This window comes from Moschus berezovskii, chromosome 7 (assembly GCF_049115385.1).
Source record: "Moschus berezovskii isolate FMDL1 chromosome 7, NW_MosBer_1.0, whole genome shotgun sequence".
NCBI classification, from domain to species: Eukaryota; Metazoa; Chordata; class Mammalia; order Artiodactyla; family Moschidae; genus Moschus; species Moschus berezovskii.
Window position 1 is genome coordinate 105,054,565 of NC_142466.1, and position 7,534 is coordinate 105,062,098.

Consider the following 7,534-nt stretch of genomic DNA (forward strand, 5'->3'; position numbering starts at 1 on the left):
GTCGTGGACAGTGATTGCTATGCTCTCTTACTGATCCACCATGAGATAAGTACAAAAACTGAGAGTAAGTAAATCTTTACAGTTATTTGACAGAGCAAGATTTTTTTTGCAGTGAATCAAATAACAAAATAGTATATATTACATATGTCTTATCTTAGGTTTTTATGAATGTCTTTTCTTCTAGTATTTCATTTTTAATGTGGTTTATAAAAAACATCATATATAATGGATTGAAAAATTATAGAAATAGGGCTTCCCAGGTTGCTCAGGTGGTAAAGAATCCATCTGCCAATGCAGGAGGCACAGGTTCAATCCCTGGTCCAGGAAGATCCCTCAGGTGGTGGAGCAACTAAGCCCATACGCTATAGCTATTGAGCCTGCGCTCTAGAGCCTGGGAGCCACAGCTACTGAGCCCAAGTGTGCAAGTACTGAAGCCTGCGTGCCCTAGAGCCTGTGCTCGACAACAAGAGAAGCTACCACGATGAGACCTACACCCTGCAGCTGCAAAGGAGGCCCTGTTTGCACAACTAGAGAAAAGTCTGCACAGCAGCAGAGACCCAGCGCGGCCAAAAATAAACACAATTATTCTTAAAAATTAAAGCCATCAAACTTCTTCAAGTCTGAAAATACTGTCTCAAAGTTTGAGAGATCTTTGAAAGCAAAGACCATCTTTCAGTGGCCCTTAGACGAATGCTGTGATGTGGGTCTGTATAACCAGGGAATCTCCCACTTAATGGGGGACTTCTTGCTGAAAACCATTTCTGACCTATACCGCTAGCCACCTCAAGAATTTCTGATCTAAGAGGAGGCAAACCAGCAAGGCAATTAAAAACACAGAGTCACGGGAAACTGGGTTTGAATCTTGTGTTTACAGATTAGCATCTGTAACCTACAAATTAGCTCTGTGAATTTGAATAAGTTACTTTTGCTATAACTTGGTCTCCTCCCCCATACCCCATAAAAAAAGACACGCATTTGGGGAAATGCAAATTAAAATTAGAACTAAAATAAGGTACCAATTCACACTCATTAGGATCAAAAATGAAAAAATAATAAATGTTCATTAGGGTATGGAGAAATTGGAATCCTTGTCCATTGCTAAGGGAAATAGAAAAAGACAGAATCACCATGTGATCCATTGATTCCACTCCAAGGCACATGCACCAAAGAACTGAAAACAGGGGTTCACATAGCTATTTGCACACTCATGTTCATATCAGCATTTTTCACAATACCCAAAAGGTAGGAAAAGACCTTACTGCCCATTGATGGATGAATGAATAAACTGTGATATAAAATGGAATATTACCCACCCTGGTTAAAAGATAAAATGAGGAATATTAAAATTTTTAAGAGTATATTTGAGCAAAAATCGATTCATAGTGAGTAACCTGAAGTGTTAGGAGTCCTCCATCGGCAGTAGTAACAGAAAGACTTATTAGATGGTGTGAAGCAAAGCAATGATTTGGTTAGCTATAGCTTAAGCATCCGGAGAAGGCAATGGCACCCCACCCCAGTACTCTTGCCTGGAAAATCCCAAGGACGGAGGAGCCTGGAAAGCTGTAGTCCATGGGATCACTGAGGGTCGGACACGACTGAGTGACTTTTCTTTCACTTTTCACTTTCATGCATTGGAGAAGGAAATGGCAACACACTCCAGTGTTCTTGCCTGGAGAATCCCAGGGACAGGAGCCTGGTGGGCTGCTGAATATGGGGTCGCACAAAGTCGGACACGACTGAAGTGACTTAGCAGCAACTTAAGCATTCTACCTCCTTTGGGAAAGCCTGTTTATGATCAACTGTATTTAGGTTTCAATTTCTTAAACTTGATATATTTACAAGTTTAGGTTTTGATTTGGTTACAAAGCCAACCAGGCATTAGAGGCAATCCAGTCTAAAGGCCTCATTGTTTAATCAATTTAGCACTCTTAAGAAGGAAGGACATTCTGACACATGTGACATGGATGAAAAGTCCGACACAAAGGACAAACATTGTATGATTCTATTTATATGAGGTACCTAGAATAGAAAAATTCATAGAGATAAAAAGTATTGATAGAGGTTACCAGAATAAACTGTGGAAAATTCTGAAAGAGATGGGAATGCCAGATCACCTGACCTGCCTCTTGAGAAACCTGTATGCAGGTAAGGAAGCAACAGCTAGAACTGGACATGGAACAACAGACTGGTTCCTAATAGGAAAAGGAGTACGTCAAGGCTGTATATTGTCACCATGCTTATTTAACTTCTATGCAGAGTACATCATGAGGAACGCTGGGCTGGAAGAAGCACAAGCTGGAATCAAGACTGCTTGGAGAAATATCAATAACCTCAGATATGCAGATAACACCACCCTTATGGCAGAAAGTGAAGAGGAACTAAAGAGCCTCTTAATGAAAGTGAAAGAGGAGAGTGAGAAAGTTGGCTTAAAGCTCAACATTCAGAAAACTAAGATCATGGCATCTGGTCCCATTACTTCATGGGAAATAGATGGGGAAACAGTGGAAACAGTGGCAGACTTTATTTTTTTGGGCTCCAAAATCACTGCAGATGGTGATTGCAGCCATGAAATTAAAAGACGCTTACTCCTTGGAAGGAAAGTTATGACCAGCCTAGATAGCATATTAAAAAACAGAGACATTACTTTGCCAACAAAGGTCCGTCTAGTCAAGGCTATGGTTTTTCCAGTGGTCATATATGGATGTGAGAGTTGGACTATAAAGAAAGCTGAGCACTGAAGAATTGATGCTTTTGAACTGTGGTGCTGGAGAAGACTCTTGAGAGTCCCTTGGACTGCAAGGAGATCCAACCAGTCCATCCTAAAGGAGATCAATCCTGAGAGTTCATTAGAAGGACTGATGCTGAAGCTGAAACTCCAATATTCTGGCCACCTGATGCGAAGAGCTGACTCATTTGAAAAGACCCTGATGCTGGGAAAGATTGAAGGCAGGAGGAGAAGGGGATGACAGAGGATGAGATGGTTAGATGGCATCACTGACTCAATGGACACGAGTTTGGGTAAACTCTGGGAGTTGGTGATGGACAGGGAGGCCTGGCGTGCTGCGGTTCATGGAGTCACAAAAAGTCAGACACAACTGAGTGACTGATCTGAACTGAACTGAACTGAACCAGAAGCTGAGGGAGGAGCAGATGAATTGCTACTGTTTCATTATGGGAAAAAGTTCTAGAAACAGATATTAGTGATGGCTGAACAACTTTGGGAATGTAATTAATGCCACTAAATTGCACACTTAAAAATAGTTAAAATGGTACATTTTATGTTGTGTGTGTTTTGCTTCAATTAAAAAAGAGAAACAGATTTTATTTCCCCACCTATTCCTAACTGTTGTGAGTATAGGAGTCATACTAATCAGAGGCTAGACTGAGCACTTCATGCAATTTTCTGTGCTTTTCCAATGTTCTCTAGTGAGTGAGTATTCCTTTCATGCTTGGGAAATAAAGAATATGTTAAAAAAATTATTTTTGTTTGAAAAGTAGGGTTTGAAATCTAGGATTTTCTTCTATCCGAACTGAGAGTACGTTGTCTTTACCAAAGGATCACACTTTAGAGTGACTATTTTTATTTAGAGATATCACCATAATCAGCTAAACTCAGCCACATTTCGTGCGTGTTCATCTTTGACTATTTTTCAGATGTTTAGATGATTGGTGAGACCCCCATGGCACCTGTTTAGAAGAGGTCTGCTCTTCATTTCTAAGGTAAAATGCCCATGCATTACTATCTTTCTTCAGTCATCGGCCTTTGGAGTAGGCCCTTCATCGGCTTGCCACAGAGCTGAACTTCAAGGCGTCCCCTGATGCCTCCTTGGTCCCCCTACATCACTTACTACAATGCAGGCAGCAAGCAGATGTACCTGTTCAGCAGATTCTAACAAAACAGTTCCTGGAACAAAGAATGTAGGAGCACTCGGTGTGGTATCTGCTGATGAAGAGCTCAGCGTCAACAGGGAGAGACAGAGGAGCAAACAAACAAATAGGTGGAAAGCGTCAGGCTTAATTACAAAGCTAGTCAGAGTTAGCGGGGGCACGGTCTCCTACTACACAACTCAGGAGCTCTCCCTGTGGCCAGTGGAACGGCTCGGTGGCTCTGTCTGATCTCTCTCCCACTCACATCTATCCCTCCACATCACATCACCTGTATAATTTCTTTTGTCGTTAAGAGCTCAGGCCATCTTGTCTATTTACTTGTGACTTACATGGTAATGAAAGCTCTGGGAGCAGGGACACCACGGTATGTTCAGCATCTAGAACAGCGCTCAGCTCTGGTCAGCGACACCTGCAGAATTTCTACCCAGGAACTGACGGAGATAGCAACCCGTGTGGAAAAGAAACAGAATTAAAGCTCTATTTTCAAACAAGCCCTGTGTTGCAAGTATGTCTGGCATGGCTTTGATGGGGAGGTGTTAGAGATGAGGAAAGCAGCTCAAGATACCTCCCTCCACCGCCCCCTTGGGACGCCACGGTCCCATAGCATTTTAGAACTCCAGAGAGGCCCGTATTCATTTATTTTATACTTCTAATAAAATTTAAGAGGAAGCAATGCCAGAAAGAGATTACAAAATTTACGCTGCTTTTAAAATGTTTGCGTGTAATAAAAGAACATTCTGTAAACAGAATGTGTTGTTATTCTGTTAGTCACAGAATAACTCAAGTATTTTTTAAAAACTGAATTATAGTGTACCTTGGACAACATGTTCCAGTTATGGGACACAAATTTAAAATTGTATAAGTGACTTCTCTTAATCCTGTAAGTATTCTCATTTGAAGAAAATGCCTCACGCTTCAATTTACTGACATGAAGTCCATGCCAAATAGTTCTCAGGCTCCACCCCTATTTTATTATGCCCTGAGGCTTTCCTGGAGTATAGTAACTACTCACCAAGCGGTTCATAAATAAATGCTAAATGAATACACATATGAAGGAATCAGTGAATAAGACAAGAAAGGAGGGTACCTGAGTTGAGTCTACAAAGATGAACAGCATCCCCAGAAACTTGCTAGTACGAAGAGAAATGCCTTCCAGGCCCAGGGCACAGGTATGCAAAGGCACGGCGCTGACAAACAGAACCATGGGTTCTGGGAACTGCAAACAAGATATATATAGCACATGCATGCTCAGCCATGTCTGACTCTTTGTGGCCTCAAGGACTATAGTCTGCCAGGTTCCTCTGTCCATGGGACTTTCCAGGCAAGGATACTGGAGTGGGTTGCTATTTCCACCTTCCCGACTCAGGGATTGCACTCCTGTGTTCTGTGTCTGCTGCATTGCAGACAGATTCTTTACCACTTGAGCCATCGGGGAGCGGTTTTGCAATCAAGATATATCATGCTACAAATTCTGCAGGGGGTATAGTGTAGTCGCCAGTGTGAGAGCTGGCAAGGGGCCATATCTACTGGGCTTTGGGAAGAGCTGGGAGCTGACAGGGAGACAGTGAAAGTCGCTAAGCAAAACAGCAAATACAGTTGAACTTGACTTTTAGAAAGATCATTTTGATCCCAGGGTAGAGCCAGAGCCAGCAAACTATGACTTGTGGGACAAATCTGGCCCTCCACCTGTCTTTGTAAGTAAGTGATGCTTGTTTGGAACACAGCCACACTCATTCTTTTGTGTATTATCTGTATTGCTTTCACACAGCAATGACAGTGTTGAGTATTTGCACTGAAGAACTTTGGGCCCACAAAGCCCACCACCTGGCCCTCTATAGACAAAAAAAAAAAAAAAAAAAAAAGCTGATTTCTAGTCTATAGGAGAAGAGAGGAGAAAATGAGTTCAGAGGCAGGGAGACCAGCTAGGAGTCTGCCAAGAGCCAGGAGAGTGAGGATGGAGAGGACAGGCAGATACAGGAGATGTTAGAGAAGTAGAATTGTCAGGACTCGGCGTTCAGTGGGGGACAGAGGAAGAGTGCTCAGAATGACGTCCTGTTTCTCTCCTGGGTGACCAAGTAGAGGTTGCATTATTCACAGAGAAAGGAACATTGGTTTGAAGACAAAGATGCTCTTTGATTTTCAACATGTTCAGTTTAAGGATCCTCTGGGACATCTAGGGCTTCCCAGGTGGCGCTAATGATAAAGAACCTGTGTACCAATGCAGGGGGCATAAGAGACGTGGGTTGGGTCAGACACGGATCTTCCTTGGGTCAGGAAGAGCCCCTGGAGGAGGCCATAGCCACCCACTCCAGTATTCTTGACTGGAGAATTCCATGGACAGATGAGCCTGGTGGGCTATAGTTCATAAGGTCTCAAAGAATTGGACACGACTGAAGCGACTTACAGAGAAGGCAATGGCACCCCACTCCAGTACTCTTGCCTGGAAAATCCCATGGACGGAGGAGACTGGTAGGCTGCAGTCCATGGGGTCACTAAGAGTCGGACGAGACTGAGCGGCTTCACTTTCACTTTTCACTTTCATGCATTGGAGAAGGAAATGGCAACCCACTCCAGTGTTCTTGCCTGGAGAATCCCAGGGATGGGGGCCTGGTGGGCTGCCGTCTATGGAGTCACACAGAGTCGGACACAACTGAAGCGACTTAGCAGCAGCAGCAGAAGCGACTTATCACTCATGCACACACTGGGACATCTAGGTGGAGATGTCACCCAAGCAATAGGATAGCCAAGCCTGGGACACAGACCTGGGAATCCTCAGCATGTCATAGGAGGTGGTTAAGCAGTAGAGGAAAGCCTATGCTGAGAAGAGCTGCGGACTGATGGAGCTCTGGGAAGCCCACAGAGGTCAGTTGGGAGCAGACAAGGCATGAGGAACCAGGGGCCGGGGGAAGGGTAGCTCTTATCCAGAGGCCTGGTTCCCTGCTTCCTTCCCCCTCTCCCACCAAGAAAGAGTAGGGCTACAGGCTGGGGGGATTTCTCCTCTGCCTCCCACCTCTAGGGATACCATCATTTCACCTCAGAATGGCCCCATCCTGAGAGGCCTGTGGGAATCTAATCATTTTTTCTATAAGACCAGCCCAGCATTATTCTCATGCCACCTCAAAGTGGTGGCAAATGTCAGGGTGAAAAACAAACTGCTCCTTGAGATGCCCAGAAGCCTGCAGTGAGGAACCAGTTTACTGTGTTTGCCTTCAGGCAAAGGCTCATCGGTAGACATTTGTTCTATTCAGTTCAGTTCAGTCGCTCAGTCGTGTCCGACTCTTTGTGACCCCATGAATCACAGCACGCCAGGCCTCCCTGTCCATCACCAATTGCCGGAGTTCACTCAAACTCATGTCCATCGAGTCGGTGATGCCATCCAGCCATCTCATTCTCTGTTATCCCCGTCTCCTCCCGCCCCCAATCCCTCCCAGCATCAGAGTCTTTTCCAGTGAGTCAACTCGTCGCATGAGGTGGCCAAAGTATTGGAGCTTCAGCTTTAGCATCAGTCCTTCCAATGAACACCCAGGACTGATCTCCTTTAGAATGGACTGGTTGGATCTCCTTGAGAATGGACTGGTTGGATCTCCTTGCAGTCCAAGGGACTCTCAAGAGTCTTCTCCAGCACCACAGTTCAAAAGCATCCATT